This window comes from Pagrus pagrus (assembly GCF_965226575.1).
Source record: "Pagrus pagrus genome assembly, chromosome: 21".
NCBI lineage: Eukaryota > Metazoa > Chordata > Actinopteri > Spariformes > Sparidae > Pagrus > Pagrus pagrus.
In genome coordinates, this window is record NC_140208.1 from 17,132,642 (window position 1) to 17,154,527 (window position 21,886).

The following is a 21,886-nucleotide window of genomic DNA, read 5'->3' on the forward strand; positions in this document are numbered from 1 at the left end:
GTATTGGCATATTTAAAGATGCAATATGTAAGAATTTTAGTCAACAAATCCAAAAGTACCTAAATTAATAGAATGTAAATAAAAGCTTTGATGTTATGACGTCTATTAGATATCTACTGAAGTTAGCATGCTAACAAGCTAGCCCCAGGGTGTTATGGATCAAAGCTCTTGTGCCGGCAGCGTAAACACCAACACTCCTCCACTGCTCCAGAGACCCGGTCTGTCTGCTAGCTGCACGGCTAACTGAGCTAGCAGCAGTTAGATTACTTTGGCGATACGCTGCCCCCTATTGGGCGCCAATGTCAGTGTAGGCTACCTGCATCATCTGCCACTGCCGAGGGCTAAAGGGGCAAGTGCTTTTTTTTGTGTTATTAATATAGTTATATTAAATTGTTGTGTTTCCAGTTATCTATTAGGGGACAAATAATATTTTTTATATTTTTAAAAAAAAAAAGTCTTTTGGGGGGTTGGGGTGGGGGTGGTTTGTGACCCCCCTGGGATTTACGCCCCTGTGACATTAGCTTGTATTCATTTTCTTCAGCAGCTGTTTGTGTATTTAATAATGAAAACACAGTGAACAGATGACACAACATTCAGACCAGATGGGACGTCTAGTCTTTGTCACTACTCAATTATGTAAAAGCTCATAATTACAACGAGCCCTCAGATTTTAACAGGATGCACTCTGTTACCTGCAGGTGCTCGGTGTCACCGCTAGGCGGGGCTGTGAGGCCCAGTCAGTCGGTCCTCCTCGGTCTGTGTCCTGTCATCCAGCGGCGGCGGCAGCAGCAGCAGCAGCAGCGGGGACAGACCGGGGGACACTCCACAGTCACACCGAAACTCTGAGCCGGTGCGGCGGGCGGACAGCCGCAGACGACCCGGTGTTCTTCGGAGGCTTCTCTCGGCTGCTTTCTGACATCTGTATGGGAACACCGCCCTCGCCAACATCTGGAGCTCGAGCCTGATAGTGAAACTACTCTTCCTCGTGATGTGTGGCAGGGATAACTTATGAAGTGACCGGCGTGTGAGCATCTCACCGGCGGGGAGCCTTGGGGGCCGTGCCGTGCCGTGCCGGGCTGCGGGAGCCGGACTCAGTTTGAAGGTGAGCGGGGGGAACGGTGCGAGTGAGACCGAGCCCGGTGCCTCACACACCGGCTGTCAGCGAGTGCGCACCTCGCTGGAGCAGCTCGCTGCCTGCACGGTGCTCTCAGTGCAGGTTTGCAGGGTTTCACCGGCGCTGCAGCACACGGGGGTCTCTGGGTGGGGTCTCATAGGGGGAGAGGGGGGGACCCATGGGTGACAGTTTGTGCATGATGAGACTTTCACACATGTGGACTGTCTTCAAGCCTTTCAAATTAAAATGTCATAATCTTGTGAAGCCTCTGGTCAGGTTCATGTCAGGCTGAAAGTGAGAGGAACAGGTGTGCGTGTGTGTGTGTGTGTGTGTCTGTCTGTCTGTCTGTCTGTCACACACACAAACACACAAACACCAGGGGATTTTCTCCCTCTCATGATTCATCCTGTTTCATTGATGCTTACCTCTTCTATGGAAGTCATCAGGGCTTTATTAGTATAGATCCAGTGAGGTGTGTGTGTGTGTGTGTGTGTGTGTGTGTGTGAGACTGAGAGAAAAGGAGGGAGAACATCCAGTACCTTGAATCCCCTCTATAGTCTGCGCTCCACAATGCTGTAGTAAATCAAGTCAAAAGTGCATGCACATACGTTACATGATGCACACACTCCCACGCACACTCGTCCAGGTTCTAAGAGAGACGAATGGGTTCTGGATGCTCCAGGCTCCGGTGCTGCTTAGATGGACGAGGGCGCTTCGGGTTGCTGGCTGGGCAGAAATCCCACAGAGACAATTAAAGCAGTGACCCGTGTCATCAAGGATTTGTTTTGGCTTCCTGTTAGGAAAGATGGTAGGAAGCAGACTTTTGGGCCAGATGGCAGGAGCGAGCACACACACACACACACACACACACACACACACACACTCTCATGCAGCACACACACCTGGAACTGTAGAGTTACTGAGGGAGACCGGATTAGTGGCCAGTGTTTGACCTGCAGTGCTCATACATGGAGGCTCAGTGTTGAGTTAATGAGGAGTTAATTGTCTCACACACACACACACACACACACACACACACACATGTTTTTTTCTCTGTAAGGACCTCTCAGACTCTAATCTTCTACCCATGCCTCACTCTTTTATGTCATTATGAGACATTTGTTCCACCAAAATGAATAAAAGTTACTTCCGGCGAAGCAGCGATCATTCTATAATCCGTGTTTGTTTCATTAAACACTGTCCTGTGTGGGAGCGCCTTGTTGCTGACATCAAGAAATGTAAAGGACGATGTAGCCACAGAGAATGGTAGCTGTTGATTTGGTGTTTTACTTTGAAAGGAAAAGTCTTTCAGTAACTGTGAATTGTTATTGTGGGAAAGTATGTTGAACGTTGAAAAAACTGAAATATCGTCTGCAAAACAGACCTTTTTGTAGCATTCTGAATGATACAGGCTGCACTTCTTGCTTTGTATCCACAGTGATGAATTGTTTTTCACTAACTAAATCTCCAGTTGTTTTCTGTTAGGAACCAAATGGAGGTAAATGAGTTAGCAAAATGTTAAAATATCTCATTTTGGCAACAATTTTAGCTGCAACTGATGATTTTCATTACCGATTCATCTGCTGCTGTTTTTCTCGGTTAATGTGTTGTGAAGCAGAAGACGACAGTTACATCTTTTTTTGTCTGACCTACGTACAGAAGATCTTTGGGTCTAGGCCTGCAACTAGTTATGTTACATATTTTCATCATCGATTCATTATTTCCACGATCAATCAATTCTTTATTTAGTCTGTAAAATATCACAACTTGGGAAAAATGCTCATCACGATTCCCCAGAGCCCAAAGCGACGTCTTCACATGCTTCTTTTGTCCAATCAAGAGTCCAAAACCTAAAGACTCTTCATTTACTGTCATAAATGACAAAGTAAAGCAGCAAATCATCACATTTAAGAAGCTGGAACCAGGAAACGTTTGACATTGTTGCCTGAAAAATGACTGAAAAGATCAATTGATTATCAAAATTACAGCCAGATGGGATAATTTTTAAATTCCCAGTATGTTTACTGTTTCAGTGCACTGGTGTAACATCCTGCCTCTGTTACATATCTTTGTGTTTGATAACTAAATTTGAGGTACCATTGCAAAAAATGTTCACTGACCAATATCAGAATCTTTTACTTCCTACTATCGGCACTAAAAATCAATCTAATCAACATGGTTGGAAAATAATTGTCTTTCTATCAACTAATCAATTGATCAACTAATCGTTGCTGCTATTTTCGGGTGTAAAACCAAAAGATATCCAGTTCACTACAAACATTACATGAAGACAATCCTCTCATGTGAGAACTGTCACTAGGTCATATTTGTCTGTGTGCTTGAGAAAGGGCTGGCTGAACCCCATATCTTTCTGGGATAGGGGAAAAAATCCACAATTGTTTCAATCACGCTTCCTGTGAGTTGGAAAAGGTCTTATTTGCTATTTCTGGCATGAGAAATCACACTTAAAGTCCAAATTATCCTTTAAGCTGAGCCCAAATTAGGTCTTAATGATTTTCAGTGTTATCTGTGAACTTACAAGCATCGTCACATGTGAAAATTAGCTCTGCTTTACAATATTAAAACGTGTCCTGACTGTGACTGAGTTGAAATCACAACTGACACATTCACAGCCTCACACAGTCTGAAGACAAAAGTAGAACACACACACACACACACAGCTCTAAGCAGGAAGCTGTCAGCAGCCTTGGTAGATGTTTCATCTGGTGTGAACTGCCACTCTGTGCGTGAGTAAGTGTAAATAAAGTAGGTGTCTGTGTGCACGGTGGCTTTTTGCAGGTGTGTTTTTATCTATTTGTGTCTTCTGTGTTCAGCGTGTTTGAACAGGTTTGATAGAAAAGAAGCGGCAGCGACAACAGCAGCTTTAATTCTCTGTGAAGTGAAATGCATCTTCCTGTTTGTACGGGTGGATCAGGCTAAAAAAACTGGTTTGTTTTTTTTACAGGAGCCCTCCAGCATTCTTACAATGCATATTTCATGGCAGTTTGCCCATGAGTGGTTCTTCTCCAGTACCCACAAGCTGCACTGTTTCTCTTTCTTGTGTTTTCTGCTGCTGCTTGTCACTGCACAAGAAGCTCTTTCATCTAAAACACGCCTGTCAAGATATTTAAATAGAATTTTTGACTAAAGTTACTTTAACAAAAGCAGGAAACAGCAGCGTGTAGAGCTAAAGGAGACGTTCTCGATATCTTACTCGACTTTTAAATAGCTGCCGTATTCAGATTTTTTTCCTACTCCTTCGGAACATAGTCCGTATCCAAAATAATATATAACAAATGTTAGCATGCTAATGTGCTAACCTAAGCTTGGGAACAGTAACCATTGTTCCTGCTGAACTTCAGCACATAAGCATCATCGCTGAAAGTGTGTTAGGATGCTGACGTTAGCTCAAAGCACCGCTCTGCCTAAGTATAGCCCCACACAGTGGCTAGCATGGCCGAAGGCTCTATTTCTGTGAACCTAGCAGTGCAACGCAGGTTGCAGCCATGCAGAGCTCGAGGAACACTCTCTGACCAGGCTTGTTGAAAAGAAGATGGCGCCCCAGACATTTCACCTGGTTGCCTGATGATCTTTGGATGAAGATACCAGGAGAGGATGGACGGTCCTGAGGGCATTATTAGGCAGAGAGAGAAGTGTTGTGATGATATTTATTTGACTGTGACCTTTTCCAAAGTCTCACACATTGGTTGACACATGTTCAGCTGAAACTGATCAGAGTTATCATCAGACCTGAAAGTTTGCAGAGGTGTCTGTGGTTGTTCTGCGACTATCTGTTGTGCGTAACTGTGGTTTGATAGTGACGTCATCACTTCAGTTAAAGAACATAGGCGCTGCCTTCAGATGGTGTCTATTGACCGAGATATCAAACCGTTGCAGGTGAGGAAGTCACCTCAGTGCACCCTAGGAAAGGTTCAATCTATTTTCACAGTGCAGTGTGTGTCAGGACTGCTGTGTCCACCAGAGTCCAATGTCTTTGCGTCCCCCGAAAGACCAAATGATCAAGATATGAGCTGATCCCTAACAATCTGGACAGAGTTTCTTTAATTCTCTCTTCTCTCTCTTTCTTCCTTTTCCCCACATATCATAATCATCACCCTGTATCAGAGCCAGAGTGGCCCTATCAGCATGGCAGATACAGTACATCTGTAGTGAGTTCATACACTCATGCTATTCTTACTTTACAGATAAATAAATGAAAAACCAAACATCAGATCATGATAGTTAAGGGATATTTTTAATAATCCGTACTCAGTACTATTGCTATCTGAGTTACAAACATACATTTGCAGATACTAATCTTTGCAGTATTATTTTAATCTGACGTCCGCTCCCCACTGTGTCGCTGCTGGTTTAATTTTCCTCCTCCATCCTAGAGATGGAGACAGAAATAGAAAGGCTATAGAGTCGATGAGTGAAAACAGCACTGTACATCAAATAGATTGTGGAAAGTTAAAGTGAAGGATCAGTGTTTGGACAGATGGGTCACTGAGAGGTCAGGGGTAGATCACTGAATTAAGGGTTGATGGGATAGGGCTGATGAAAAATGTCCAGATGTACCGTCGTGCACTTATCTTTTCCATATGCTCGGTTGAAGCTGCTTAAACAGGTTCCCTGAGGAACACGGGAGAATAAATGAAGACCTGACTTGAAAGAAGCTTCTGAATGTGTCAACTGAAACTGGTGGTATTTAAGAAAACTATTGAATATGTACTGTATTTGTAACCACTAATGGTTGTACAGTATAACCACCATGGGCCACTATACATTTATATATATATATATATATATATGGGTCATTAATTTCGGTCACGGTCAATAGATGCACCTGTGCAATAATATTGAACCACTTCAGGGTTACCTGAGGAAATCGCTGAGCGGAGTTGGTCTGCACACTGTGGGCTCATGTTTGTATCTACTTTTAGCTGCTTAAAAAAACTCATTAAGTTTTATTTTCTCCTGAAATGGCCACTCGCTGCTCTGATGAATTACTGCAAAGTGAACCTGGATGTTGTTTAACACTTTTGATTGATTGTAATGATAATTTGTTTCGTGCGACTGATGAGTCAGTGTTAAGCTCTTTGTGGTCGTGTTCGCATTCGTTCTTCTTAGATGTTTCAACCATTACCTCTGATCTAGCTATCTTTATTAGCCATTTATGCATCGCTTTTAGCTAAATACTTACATTTCATTCAATCACATCAAGCCTTTTCTGTTAGCCTACTTTTATCTAACTATTTCAGCTCAGATGTTTTGAGAGACAAATTAACAAACTGTTTGTTGTTTTCATTATTCATTAAGGAAACGTGGAATAATGCCCGTCTTATCCATCGCTGAGATTTAGTCCATTAAGCTTTTCCGAGGAACCCGTCGTCTTTTTGGTGAACTTGTAACAAAAAGCCTGGATGAATAGCAAACTGCCTGCCAAAAAGGAATTTTAATCTGCCCATTATGTGGCATATATTATACTCTCCGAACTCTCCTTCAGTGTCCATCTGATGACAATCCTGTCCCCGGGCCAGTGTTCTCCTGAGAGACTCCAGACTTCTCCATGAAGATCCTCTCTGTTTCTTTCAAACCACAATTATGACCTCCATTTTTCCTCAAAATATTCTTTTCAAAGCCAATCCTCTCTCTCCCCACTATCGTCCCCTATGTGGCATCTGTGGGCAATTACCATTAAGTTTTCATACAAGGCCAGCCAACAGAGGAAGCTGTTGTATTGGAGCGCGCAGCACGAGTCTGCTGGCTGCGTAGACGGGCGGCAGGAAGGAGGGATGGCGGGAGGGATGGATGGCTGCTGAGGAGGTCTATTCATGTCTCCAGGCGAGGCCATACTTGAGTAGACACTTATTGTGACGATGACCTTCCTGTCACCATGCAGCCGACACAAAGCGGCTTCGTACGAGGGTCAGCTGAGCGGCTCCCTTTGTCTCTCGTCCTGCCTGTCAACTCCTCACTCAGTCGCTCTTTCCACGTCTGTTTCTGTTTTACTACGGGATTTAATGTATACGTGAATTTTCTGTATATCACACACCAGCCATCCATTCTAGAGCGACAGATTTAAGCAGTTTTACACGAGGGCAGAGCTGCAACGATCTGTCAATTAATTGCCGACTGTTTTGATAATGAATTAGTAATCTTTTCAGCAACGTTTGCTGGTTCCAACTTGTCAATTGTAGGATCTGCTGCTGTTCCTTGTCATTTATGATAGTAAATAAAGAGTCTTTGGGTTTTTGTTGGATGCACAAAAGAAGCAATTTGAAGTTGGCCTGGAAATAGCTCTTTATTTGACGTTCCCTTGTGCTTTCTATCACAGATTTGGCAGCCCACTTGTGGAAAATTGTTTGTGGGGATCTTATACCTTTCTCCCCCAGAGTGGATGTACTGAATTTTGGAAGTGTCAACACAGGAACAAAAGAAATGTCTCCATGCGTCGGCAGGTCTGTTGCAGTCTGATCGACAAGGCTCAGATTCGCCATCAAAGGCACATTTAGAGAAAACACTGGATTCGTTCACAGCTGTGGGAGCGTGTGAGAGCAGGACAATGCCGGTTTAAATCCGTGGCTAGAGATGACTGTAGTGGGAAAGTCAGTAAGCGGTGTTTTCCACTCTTTCGTCAATACTGTGCCCTTGAGAAACTTCCAGTGGATCTGTTCAGAAATCACTGTAAGACTGTGTGAATTTGAGGGCAAACCTGTCTCATAGAAATGAATTGTTTTGATAGGAGGGAAAAGGGGGGGTAACACAAGCAAAAACCTCCCTTCCTACTTATTTCGATACCACACGTTTAAAATGACACAATATCTTCATTCCACAGCGTCAGACGTACCAAAGCAATAAAAAACTGATCTACAATCAGATCCACAAAGGTGTTGATGGGTGTTCAGTTTTTTGACTGTCCAGCCAAATGCGTTAAAGGTAGAACAATATGTACTGTTCAAGTCATTTTTATGTCTTCGCTTTTTTTCTGAGAACAAGAATGAACTCAGGACATTTTGTCACGATATAAAACAGACATTTAAAATATCATTTTCAGTCAGAACTAAACTAAACTACTGTTTTATGCCTTTGTAGGGCACTGCGCCTCTGACTTTTGACATTTTTCTTTTATACTAGTATTGTATCAATGTTTAAAATTCTGATATCGGCTGGTTTCGTTCCACCTGATCAACACAAGTCTGTTCACTCTTCTTTTAGCTCTTTTTTGGTCTCCACCAACTCCTAATACAATAAAATATTTAGCTCTTTAGCTGCTAAATGCTCCACTTTGTTCACCAGCTAACTTCTTTTTGTTTGTCAACTGCTTGGTGCCGGTCATGTAGCTTAGCTGTAGTTACAGGAAAATGAATGCCGATGAGAGCAGTGAACCAGAAGAGTGAAGCTGACGCTGTGTAATCCATTGTTAACATGAAAATATGGGTTATTGCTGTTTTATCATTAGATAAAGATTGTGGTTTGGAGTGTCAGTAAAATAAACACATGCTGTCTTGGGCTTCAAATAATAAGATTTTTTCTTTTTTTTAACCAAAACCACAGAAACCATAATCATGCTCTTGTTGCCTCCAGCAGACTTTCCATCACAGTAACAGATATCGAAGGGGAATTAGAACATTTGGCATTATGTGGATACAAAAATGTAACGTGGGTGGCACAACATTTCTCATGTGATTTCCAGAAGACAGGGCTGACGAGGGAGATTTTGCTTTGGCATCTTTCCTCGGATAGATGTTTTAATGAGGATTGCGTAATTCTGAGTGGTTTCTGAAAGCAGGGTGTTCAGAAAATTGTTTCCCAGTGACTCACAGGGCCTCAGCGTTGCTTATTCTACAGATGCAGGTCAATGGAGTCCTCCACTGTTATCCTTTTGGCTGATAATTGATTTTACGGGCATAAGCACGAGGGTGATGATGCCTGCAAGTCCGTAAACAGGACACTGTGGCTGTACTGATCGCTTTTGATCCGATGGTCATGCTAGACTTAAAAACATGGTAGTGCTTATATAGACTTTAAAAAGACTTGACCTCTATTATGAAAACCTCATAATTATAAGTTTAGTTTGCCCTGTTGTGTAACAAAAGTGTTGGAGTTCTGCCTTTTCTGTGTTCTTCATTGAAGCTCTTGTAGTTCTTGGCAGAGGGGCCAGCAGTCCGAAGGTCGTACATGGACTCTAACAAGGATGCACTCACATTCTCTGTGAGGTCCGTTAAACATGCTGTATTGTACAGACGTAACTCTGGTGTCGTTCTGTTTGCACCTCTAATATAATCTGTAATCCCTGGTAAATCTCCTCAGGATATTGGGAACTTGAGGGAACTCTGGCCTCAGCTGCTCTTCAGCACAGGAGGGTAGTTAATGCTGCTGAAAGGAAAAGAACAAATCGCCGAGTAAAATTGTGGCATCAGAATATTCCCACAATATAAAGTAAGAGCATCAGAAAGGAAATGTTTTTTAAAAGACTGTCATCCCAGTTACAGTGCATTCATTTATATTCAGGGCAACACCCAGTTTTAAAAAAGGAACAGGGAAAAGGAGCGAGTTTAATACAAAAGACTCAACTGCGAAGTAAAAATAGCATGTGTGAACCTGCTTTTACTCTTTTATGTCACTGTCACTGATTTGCACGAATGCTGTGTCAGCACAGGTGTAGCTGTCATAGGAAGGAAGAAAAAAAAAATGCTAATAGTACGCTGAAACAAAAAAAAGAGTGAGAGCGACAAAGATTATGAAGCATATAAAAGAGCACCAGAAAAGGCAGGAAGAAAGTTCACATTTATGTTAACTTGTGGTGAGAAAATGCAACTAGCACACCTTCAGGCAGCCATGTTGGAGATGCTAAATGTTAGCAACGTTGAATGACTATGGTTGCTCCGAGAGTTTTGGCAGAAAAGAATAAATTTGCTGCTTACAATCATTTTGTGCTAATTTAGAGTGTGTTTGCTAGCAGCCTCTTGGCTAATTAGCGAGCTAAGAAAGCTTTTTTTAGGCTAAGCTAACTGTTCTCACACTGAAGCTCTTTTGGACTACAACTGTAGTCCAAAGTTCACATTTCTATGAACTTCTGGTGAGAAATTGGAACTAGCACACCCTCAGGCAGCCATGTTGGAGATGCTAAATGTTAGCAACGTTGAGTGACCATGGTTGCTCCGAGAGTTTTGGCTATTTTTTGGCTGAAAAGACTCAATCTTGCTGCTTACAATCAATTTGCGCTAAATATTGTGAGTGCGTTTGCTAGCAGCCTCTTGGCTAATTAGGAAGCTAAGAAAGCTTTTTTTAGGCTAAGCTAACTGTTCTAACACCTCTTTTGGACTACAAATGCTAAAAGAAGGAAGGGATTGTGGGACGACTGTTAACTGTGGAGCTGCAATAAAACAAATCTATCACTACCTTAACCACCATCACATTAGCATTTCATCATCATTTAGAAAAAATAATTAGCATACAAATCGTGCAGCATTAACGTCAGATATATTTCTCATCTTTCACTCTCTGTGCCTCTTACGTTTTAATCCCTGCTACTCTTCCTCTCCCTCTTTCATCTGCTCGTCTTCCCTCACATCATCCTGCCGTCTCTCCTGTCACCAGCTCCTACTTTATAAAAGACTAGACTGTCAGGCAGCAGCCAGACGTCCTCTCTGCTGAGGAAACTCAGCTCTATCCTCTTAAGTCTTACACTAGCGGAGGAGCTGAGAAACCATTATACTCTCTCCAGTGGCATTGTTGGCAGCTGAATGAGCCATGAGGTGTTGGAGCATTCGGAGTGATGAATGGCAGTTGCTTGCTTTTTTCTGTTCGGGAATATTTTTTCCCATTAAATCATTTCTGCTGCACTGCTGTGCAGCTGCCAGTTATTTCTTGCTGTTTAACCTGTCAGTGAATTAATCAGAATGTGAAATGATTTCACCCACAGACATGTTTTTCTTGTTTTGACAATTTGATCCAGTCATTGAAAAATACTGTAGAAGACGGATGTTTTCTGAGGCGGACCAGAAAACCTAAAGCCGCTATAATCAATACTCGCGATTATCATATTAACAATGGATCAAATGACTCAGTGTGATGTGAAAGTGGCTCGGAGACATACTGGTAAACTAATGCAGATGTTTGGCACTAGCAGACAGGCAGACCTGCCTACTCACCCCATGCATAGTGGTATGAATTAACAAGCGCAAACATGCATGCGTATACACACTTATGCACACATCGTCCTGCAAGCCCGCACAGTGAAACTATGCAAAATGGGTGTCACATGTTGTTTAGACATGCATGTACGCTGTAAACCGTTTTTGATCAAGACAGAAAACGCGTCTCTTCCACGTCCATTTCCCCCCACACAGTGTGGTGTTGTTTATTTTCTCTGCAGCAGTGGACTTCCTGTTGTTTCTTCTCTCCTCGACTTGGTGCAGCTTTTCTTTTTTTACTGCTCACTTACTACCTTACATCTCCTCCCAACATGACATTCAGTCCTTTCTCTGCTTTTGTCATCTCTCTCCATCTGTTGTTGTATTTTTCTCCTCTCTCTGCCTTGATGCAGACAGTTTAAGGCTGGAGGCCTGAGTTTTACTGTCATTATTATCATGTTAACACTGTGGTGGAGCATTTCCAGCCATAATGAAAGCATACAGGACTTTTGAATACATATATATTTTTTTAAGATCGTGACAGGTGCCAGCAACGGTTGCCTTGAGGTTTAATTTGATAGCACTTTTTTTTTCTTGACTCGTCTTCCTGTGCAGACTGCTTCCACAGAAAGGTGTGGGTGTGGAGTGAAGTGCAGTCGGTCGGTCGGGGGCTTTGAATATTCGGTGATTTCAAAAGCTGCTTTTCCCCGAGGCCACGTGTCAATCTACAGTAGGAAGCACTTGATGGCCTCAGCCAACCCTTTCATCATCTTTTAATTGATTCACCAGGAGACATTTGTCACTGTTAGAAAGATCGGAGACTTTTTGACTAAGCAAAACCAGGAGTGGATGAACGTGAGCCCTGGTTTCAAGGTGGCAATTAAATCTCCCCTGCTTACACAGCTGAGTAGAGACATGATCGCCCTCGGAGGAAGACAAAGCATGTGGGCCTGACCTCTGATCCGTCCTGATTGTCTGCGCTGCTGTTTATCTCTGTGTAGTTAAGCAGCTTTTTTTGTGCTGTTCCCTTTTGTATTAAGGCCAAAGGACATTCAACCAGAGGAGAAAAACATGTTTCTTAAGCGTATAGGCTTCGTGATCAGTTCAGCCATATCAGCTGCAGCGACAGATTATTTTCATTTACAGTTAATCTGGCAGTTAGTAAAACGGCGCAAGGGGGATGTCATCAGATGTCCTGGTTTGTCCGATCAAAAGTCCACAATCCAGGGATATTCAAGTTACTATAACATAAGACAAGCAGAAGCAGCATCATTTCACATTTGGGAAGCTGGAACCATTAAATGTTTGCTGGTAGCTTCACATGCTGGCAGCCATGTACATAAAATGAGTTTAGTGTCTGGAGGCTTCGAGTGTCACTGTGCCCGGCATGCTCAGATTGTAAAAACTGATTAATAATCAGGGATGCTACAAATGTAGAAAAGAAGCATTTTATCTCACAAAATAAAACAGCATAAACAGTTATTTATTTATTTATTTTTTTAATTTGTATAATGAATTTGTCTTTTTTTCTCTAGAAACATCTGTCAGGCCAAATCTTGATAATGCATAATGTTACTTTTATTGAAATTTAAACTACTGCTGCAATGTGAAAAATATTAATATCTATTAAATATTTGATCTGTTAAAATCAGTTTTAATTAAAAACTCTGTGCAAGTGCAAGAGTTTGTTCCCTCACAGCAAAGGTGTTTCCTAAAATGGACTGTCCGTAAGGGAATGTACTTGCTCTTGCACTCAATAAACCAGGCTAATTGTTGCTCACTTGGCTAACGTAAAACAGCTAACGGCCTGAATTGATGATCGTGGTCTCAGAAGTAACGTGTGGAATCATTTCGGATTCAACGCCACAGATGGGAAACTTGGATAAACGGGAACCTGCTTATCATCGTTTTAAAAAGTGAAACTGCAACTTACGATAGCGTTAGCTTGTTGCTTAAAGTTGCAACATGCCCCCCTCCTAGCGTTTCCCTGTGGTACTAACGCTGTGTTAGCAATATGGCTGGTTTAACCTCTGTTTCTAATCACTCTCTGAGTTTCCATGGTTATTCCAGTTGTTTCACTATTACCTGAGGATAGTGACCGGGGAAAACAATGCCTCTTCCTGTTTTGACTGTGTAATGGCAGACGCACTTCCGTTGTGCCTGAATAGGACCTTAATTTTGCGGATGGTGTCATTTCTCTACAGCCAATACACTGTGCAATCAGTATTTACTTCAGAATGACAAGTAAGCAAAAATTGCCATGCACTGTAGACAGCGCTGAAATTAATCTGAACATCCTTGTATTTATACAAATTCAGCCTGCCTTGCTAACATTTCACCCCTGCCTGCGTTCATGTCTTCAATCTGCCGTGTTTGGGACCAGATGAGCTAACTGAATTGTGCATGAGCTTGTCTCGGGCAGCCTTTTGCAAATATTTATACATACACAGCACAGTTTACTTACATTTATGATGTAATCTGCTCCTTATGGTGTAAATATTTCATACACCTCATCATTCATTATTCACCGGCACATCACCGGTCGCAGAGGAACCCCTTATGTTACACCGCTGTATGACTTCATAAACAACCTCGACAACACACTTTTAGTCACCAAAGACAGGTCCCTGACATTCCCATCTCACTGAAATGGGAGAAAGGCTGGGACAGGTGTACGGACTGGGTTGTGGATGATGATATACTGTATTACAACCAGCCCGATCAACCACGATCACAGCTCTCGTGTCTCTCGTGCTGCAGCAGGCAGGAAAGGGTTGCAGGTTGCGGCACACAAAGAATTAGTCATCTACCTCAGAGCTAATCTTTGCTCAGTTAATGCGAGCGCCTTGGAGGGAAAGCCAAGAAGCTGACAGCTACAACTTGCACAATTACTGATCATTGCATAACACTGACCGATATTACATAGCAGCACTTAATAACAGACCACAATTTAATCTCACAAGCTCGCAATCAAACATTAATAGAACAATAAATTCATACTGACTGTAAACAAATGATACCGCCGATGGAAAGACCAGATTGTATTTGAGTGTGGACTGTTGCCGATGCTTTACAGGAGAGGGTACAGGGCACTGTTTTTACTACTAAAATGGATTCAAAGCCTTTGAGAATTTCTCACAGAGGCAGATGGTGTAAGGATTGAAAAGCAGATGGAAAAAATGCTCATCCTCTACAGTAAAGTGAATGAGAAAACCAAGCGTCACCAGGGAGTGGGTAAAGGGATACAAGGCTTCAAAGGCCTTTGTGTGACAGGAGGTAAGAGGGGTCTAGGAAAATATGGTTTTCATTTTAAGAAGCGATGACAAAGATAGTGACAGCAGTAATTTTAATGTTGTTTAATTTTACTGATGTGTCACATTTGATGGTATTGTTTTGTAAGTGTACTATAAATACCACATATACAGTAGATTTAAATAGCAGCGTCCTGTGTGTGTTGTCTTGTGTGCGTGTAATCTGGTAGAACTCGTGTCGGCACCCCTGGTTGACTAATGAACCGCTTGCTCTTGCGTCATCTGCGGCAAGAAGATGAAAGACGGACGCCGCAAGACGCGTTTAGACAGACGGACAGGTTTCAACTCATTATGAGCCCAGGTGTCTGTGGATTTCGGAGAATTATCGAACCATTTAAACTTCCCAAATCCCGTCCTCGCTTCTCCCGGGATGGGTGCAGGTAAATATCAGATGTCTCGTTGAATTCCTCTGCATAATGACTGCAGATATGAGACGATTAGCAGGTTGTACTTTACTCCGTAGAGGATGTTGGCATGATTACAGGAAACCATTGATGACAATATAAAAGGGATGATAATGTGGAGTCACGAAGGTTTCAGGAAGTGAATAAGTCAAGTAGAATTTAAATGAAATATTGATTGCCATTGATGCCACTCGTCATGTACAGTATTGCTCTCTGGAATAACAAATGTTCTGCTCCAGTTGTGGCAGATGTTTAATCATTTATTTGTGTTTGTTTGAGTAGGTAGCAGCAGATGACACACACACACACACACACACACACACACTCATAACTACAGCAGAAGTATGCAAACAGAAAGGAAATGACCTGCTGTGTTATGACTGTAACATCTGGCCCAGGTCCTACGGTGGGGGTGGAGTGTAAAAGCACACACAGCATAACTCACAGTTAATCTATGTGACCCGCTCATGCTTTGTTACATCAGAGCAAACAGGATGATGGATTTGCCCGTGAAGAAGGCTCTGTAGATCGTTCTGTAGGGCACATGAACGCTCCCGATGTGTTTCTTTATGTCCAAACGGGTTTTGATGTAAGGTATGGTCACAAACAGGAAGTAACACATTCTGATTTAAGAGGAAAACACAAACAAAGACATATTAGTGGAGAACATGAGTGTGTTGTGTGCAATTTATTGACATCACAGTGCAGGAATTTTGGATGCTGGAGGTTGAAATATCTTTAAGATGCAGTATGTAACAATCTTTGTTTAAAGTTATCATTATCATGACAGAATACTGAATAACAGTTTTGATATTATGTCGCTTATGTCGCCTGAAGCTAGCATGCTAACCAGCTAGCCTGAAAACCTCTTTCTTCCAGTCATCCAGAGCTTCTATGCTAGTGGTCGAAACGCCTACACTCCCCCTGGTAGTCTGGCTAGCTGCACGGCTAACTGGGCTAACAAGCTAACAGCCTTTTGAATTGATGGTAGTATAATTTCAACAGGTGGCCAACTCTTACATATGGCACCTTTAAAAGTACAGATTTGACATTTGGAAAAACACGCTCACGCTTGTTGAGACTTAGATAACAAGATCGTTACCACTCTGACATTTGTACAACTTATATAAAGCTACAGCCAGCAGCCAAGTAGCATAGCTTAGCATAAAGACTGTAAGTAGGGGGAAACAGCTAGCCTGGTTCAAACTACTGTACAACTTCAAAACAACATATGAAATACTGTCCTGAATGTATTTTCTACACTTGTTTCAATTGTTTATCGGATTGTTGGTCAGATAAAATCTATTTGAAGGCATCACCTTGAGTCATTGAGGAAACATGCTTTAGAGGAATCAATCAGTGCAGTGTGCTTACCCATGTTGTTCAAGACCTCAGTTTCACCTGAAGCAGGCAACTTTCTGTTAAACTGCAGTCGGTGAGTTCCCATGACCACAACTTCTGCAAGTTGCAAGCACCATCCTGGAAAAACAGCATCAACCTGAAGTTAAATTGACCCACGGGTGCTGTTGAGCAGGTCGTAGTGCCTATTAGAGCAGAACAATGTCTGTAATGATGTTCGAACCTACCTGGACTGTCTGAGAATTAATCCGCTGCGGAGTCCCCGACCAATTAACTTGGACGTGCTCTGGTAATTGTCAGTTTTACAGCACCTTCCTCTCGGAGAGAAAGGAAAAGAGGTCGACTCTTGACTCCCAATGTAACATTCACCTGTCCAATAAAAAGAAATATCTGGTTGGGCCTGAAATTTAGCAGGTATCTGGCTTGCACAGAGCCTGCACAAATGCAGCCAAAGTAGCCAAAGTTATAGGTCTTTCAATAAGGAACAGATTTTGGTTGGCAGCTATTGTTGCTCGATGGCAATATCATACAGATTTGAGTAAATGGCTTTGGACAGAGTAATCTGTAAAAGATTCAAGGAAGTCAGACTCAGCCAGGCCTAAGAATTCTTTTAATCAGAATGTCAGGCTCTACAAAGCGTGTAATCATAGTATTTAAGCCTGGTCACACCTGCATTTGAAATGCAATTTCAATGTTAATTCAGTTAATTCCAATAGAATGGCAGCGATTAGTGGATTAGCTCGCGGAGACCAAGTAAATGCACGCAACTTATTTGTGTCAAGTTGAACTTTGATGAACCTTTGACAAACAGATGGCGAGCCAGCTCGACAGCGCTTTAGTCTGAGGCAGTGAAGAACCGGAGAGTTCAGAATGGAGGAAGCTATTGTAGATTTGTATCTGTGTTGCACAAGTTGCTTCTATTTCACCTCACCGTGTATAAATGGTGTATACCCAGCCCTGACAAAAGAGTGGGTTGCATGTAGTTTATTTATAGTTTATCCATTAGCGACCGAGCTAAGCTAACAAGCTTTCTAACTGACCGTGAACAAGCGTGATAGCTCGCTTAGTTTTAGTTTTTTCTCAAATAACTCTTTATTGAATGAAATAGTGTAGAATGAAAAAAAATGCTATTACTATTGTGACTGACTGGCACTCATCTGGCTAGCAGGTGTGTTAGCAGTTAGCTGGCTACAGTCAATCATAGGTTAATTCAATTCAACAATAGGCTAATGAAGAATTTAAAGGATAAGTACCGTTTTTTACAACCTGGACCTTATTTCTGGCAAAACATATGGTCATTTACTCACCCAGATAACTTTGGTGTCATTCGGCGTCGTTCGGACGAAATTAGATCCAGTGTAGCGGCGATATATCCATATAATGGGAGAGACGGGGCAGCGACACACAGCCTCTATATAACGCATTATCTGCCACGAAACTAGTTAATTTCATCAATATTTTGTTATGAAATGCTAGCGCTATTCCCCTCTGAGTCCGGGCTCGTCCGTTATCAACATCCGGGGTCAAACTAGCAGTAGCAGCTACAGGTAAACAAGCCGCGCTGTCGCGGGTGCGCGCGCAGCTCAGAGACGACATCTTCCAGGTCAGAGGTAGTAGATCAGCCTACAGACCCCGGATGTTGACAATAGACGAGCCCGGACTCAGAGGCTAATAGCCCTAGCATTTCATAACAAAATATTGATGAAATGAACTAGTTTCGTGGCAGATAATGCGTTATATAGAGGCTGTGTGTCGCTGCCCCGTCTCTCCCATTATATGGATATATCGCCGCTACACTGGATCTAATTTCGTCCGAACGACGCCGAATGACACCAAAGTTATCTGGGTGAGTAAATGACCATATGTTTTGCCAGAAATAAGGTCCAGGTTGTAAAAAACGGTACTTATCCTTTAAGTTTAAAACATTCAAAACTAAAATTACCAACAGAATGTGAAGAAGTAACAGTTTTGATATCATGTGCTGCAGAGACAGCTACTGCCTGTTCTTTATTGCACCTTTAAGCAGCAGAGTGAATGAAAAAACAGAGAGAGAGAAGAGAAGACAGAAAGAAAGAAAGAAAGAAAGAAAGAAAGAAAGAGAGGGGGAGGGGGAGAGGTCTGCTAAACATAAAGATGTAGTGAATATTAAAGCTTATCGACATGCAGCTGCAGTGACTCGGTGCCTCACAGACCAGAATTAGGGAGCAGTGTCAGGACAAGTCTTGCTCGGGTGCCTTTGTTTGATTCTGTCCCGGCATGTCAGGAACTGTCACCCTGTGTGAGGAGGATCCAGTTACGGCGCTCTGCTGCCGCAGTCGCCTATAGGCACATCAGGCTGCAGCGCTGCAGTTTCCTGTGATACTTCTTAGAAGGAAGCAGCTATCACCTGACGCTACTGATGGCGTGAACCACAACAGTTATCTCAGGGTGCTTTCTTGTCAGCTCGGATTTTGATTTGATAAAACAGCAATTTTTCTAATCTCAGTCCAAGTAGAATCAAAATAACATCATTTAAATCTTAAAGGGGCAGTGTGTAGTTTTGGAGAAGAAATTCAAACTCATAATTTTAATATTTACAATATTAATGAGGTAACAAACAAACAAACCCAGAAAAAATTTATCTTTTCCATAACTGGATAAACAAGCTGTTCTCACAGGCGAAAGGTGGCGGGGTCCGCCACATATAAACGAAGTAAAACAGCTCCTTGAAAGCCCAGCAGCTGGCCCCGAAAGAACATTTTGGTGATCACAGTAACTTTCACTTCTTCCTCTTTGACAGTGAGTATCTCGGTGTCTGAGACTTCCTGCTGGCTTGCTGTTGCCCCGTCCAATCAGGACGTCTGTGGGCTGACAGCAGGGTAATGCCATGTGGTGTGCAGCACAGGGATTACATCCCCTAATCTGCCTGTCATGAAAACCCAACTAGAGAAAAAAAAAGATAGAGATCCTGATTCACGGAGTATCAAATGGCGGACGATGGAAACAAGATGAAAAAGCGGCACAAAGCTGCTCTTCTTTAGCCGCATGGAGAACCGCAAGAGAACCTGATGCGTGCCACTGAAGCCGAGGCTGACAAGTGAGTGTTCGTGTACCGTATGCGTTTGTGTGCACCCTGCAGGATGCTCGACTGCAGAAGTTACATCTGAGTGCCTCCTTGCTCCTGTCAGCGTGCACACAAACACCATCACCACCACAGAATAAGCAAAGGATGTGGTTATGGATTGTTCTGGTGGAGGTTTCTATTTGCAGGGCTGTGTTTATCCTCTGTGACCGTAACAGAACGCGCTGGCTTCCACATGTGACCACAGAGAGACCAAAACACCGACACGGGCAGCTGAGAGGAGAAAGGAATTAAAGTCAACTTGGTGTAGCGTGGCTTTAGAGCTACATGGGTGTATATTCAAACGACAAACAGTGTATCAACATATCCTAAAAATGAAAAATGAGGAGGATAATTCGACTTTGCGTCCTGTCACAAGGTATTTGTTTAGTCGAGGTGCAGAGTTAACGACATCACGTGTATGTTTTCTGTCATTATCACGTCCTTCAAATCCTTCTGAGGGCATGTTAGCGGCTCTCTGAGGCTAACGTTTGATATTTAGCACTAACAACATAATCTGAGGCTGATGGGAATGTGACCTGACGATGACAGTAGCGGAAAAGTTAACGGTTCACCGGAGTCATTAGGATTCATCCTCTGGGCACTACGAATGTATTTCCTAGCAGAAAAATCATTGTCGAGACATTTCAGGAGAATAAGTGTGAATCTAAAAGTGGCACAAGAGGAAGAGTGATCCCCCAAAGAAGACCCATCCAATAGTTGTGGAGAAATGCTACACAGCTTTAACCTTCAGTATTAAAATAAGACTTAACATCTATAATTTCACCTTGTATATCTAATTCTTTAACTACCCCTAAATTGTGGGATTACACAAGTTATATATAGACGCTGATAAACGGCACGAAGCTCAAAAGATTTGGAGAATAAAGTGATCTAGTGTGTAACTCTGAATCTAAATCAAAGACTGAAACCGGGTCAAATCCCCTGTAAAAGACAGAAATACAAACATCCACACCTCCTGTAACCTCAGTAGATCAGTATGTGACGAACAAGCCGCGATGTGTTTGACAGTTGTTTAACTGCGTGGGAACACGTGCTCGGCTCATGCTCTTGTTGCACTGTAACTCCCATCTGATAGCTGAGTAATCACGCTTTTTATTTGTCCCACACCCACCTTCTACCAGGAGCCACAGGTTCACACATGCTCTGCAGGCATTGCTGCAGAGCTTCCTGGGAAATGTAGGAGATCCTTATCTTAATAGAAAGGCAGTCTGCGTGAGAGCTGATACACCAGAGAAGAGATTAATACCATTTAGTGTAAACGGGCGCATAAACTGATTTGTTGATGTAACGCGAGTGTGCCGACGTTGGAAATCAAGAAGTCGTCCAGCTGCCCGTGTTCGACGTCTTTCGGCTCGTTAGAGTCGGCTTTGGCCAGAAGTTTTAATATCGGCTCCACGTATGACGGAGGAGATTATTGTTCGGCTGATTGCTTCGTGGCGAGAGAGGGGAGACTATATAATTTCACTCACGGTGGTGAATCAGAATGATTCCCAGCTGAGATCTACAGGAGCTCCTCATTGGTGGTCGCTCGTTAGAGCTCACCCGAGCCCCACGCAGATGTCCCATTATTTGGTAATAGTCCTTCCACTTCTGCTCAACGACTTCCCCTTGGCCCGAGAGACATTACTTCCCATTAAATGTCGTTTTAGTAAAGTGGACGGGGGGAAAAACATTTGGAAAAGACCAAGTGTGCAGACAGACGATACAGACAAGCAGACATGCTATAAAACTACCAATAAAGGTCTTTTTTCACCTATACTACAGGCTCTTATTAGAGGTAGACCATTATTACTTTCGCCTCGTTCATGATTCCTTCAAGAGACAAAATCTATATTATTTGTCTTGTAGCCTAAATCATCCGAGCTAATATATCAACTGATATGAGCTTATTAGTATCAGTATTACATCCCACCCACAGAGTTAAAAAGGCATCTCTGAGCTCTTGTTTTGTTGCTAAACAGCGACAAATCAGAGCAGAGTCCGATGTGATTCTGGGTGTTTATTCCTCCAAAAGATTTGGCTCTGCAACCCGACTCCCTCCTCCTATTTGCGTTGTTTAATAGATTAAATAGACACAAACATACGGCTGTTCACATCTTTGCGTTGGCCTCTGCACCACAGTAAATACAGTACACAGCAAAAAGCACTGCAGGTCTATTAAGCTTTCGACTTTTCTACTTGTTAATGGAGCAACTTGTAAGATATGGCGAGAGTTTTAGTTTAAAACATTCAAAAAATGAACTACCATTATCAACAGAGTGAGAACACAGTGTTATGTCGAAGACGTCTATGTATTGTGTTGCAGAGGTGTCTACTGAAGTTAGCATGCTAGCAGCTACCCCTGGCCCGTCCTGTCTCGTAATACCACCTTGTACAGGCAAGGATAGCCAAGGATAGCTAGCGAAGAGCAGCAGTTGTTGTTTCCTCCGGTGATA

The 21,886-nt window shown here is 42.6% G+C and overlaps 1 protein-coding gene across 1 annotated transcript in view; it reads left to right on the top strand.

Annotated features, from left to right (window-relative positions):
- Nucleotides 1-766: 766 nt before the first annotated feature.
- rhbdf1b (rhomboid 5 homolog 1b) overlaps nucleotides 767-21,886 on the top strand; it is a 39,512-nt gene continuing 18,392 nt past the window's right edge. The window contains exon 1 of the mRNA XM_084341387.1: nucleotides 767-1,102. The gene's annotated coding sequence lies outside the window, so the exon portion shown is untranslated. The remainder of the gene's footprint in view (nucleotides 1,103-21,886) is intronic.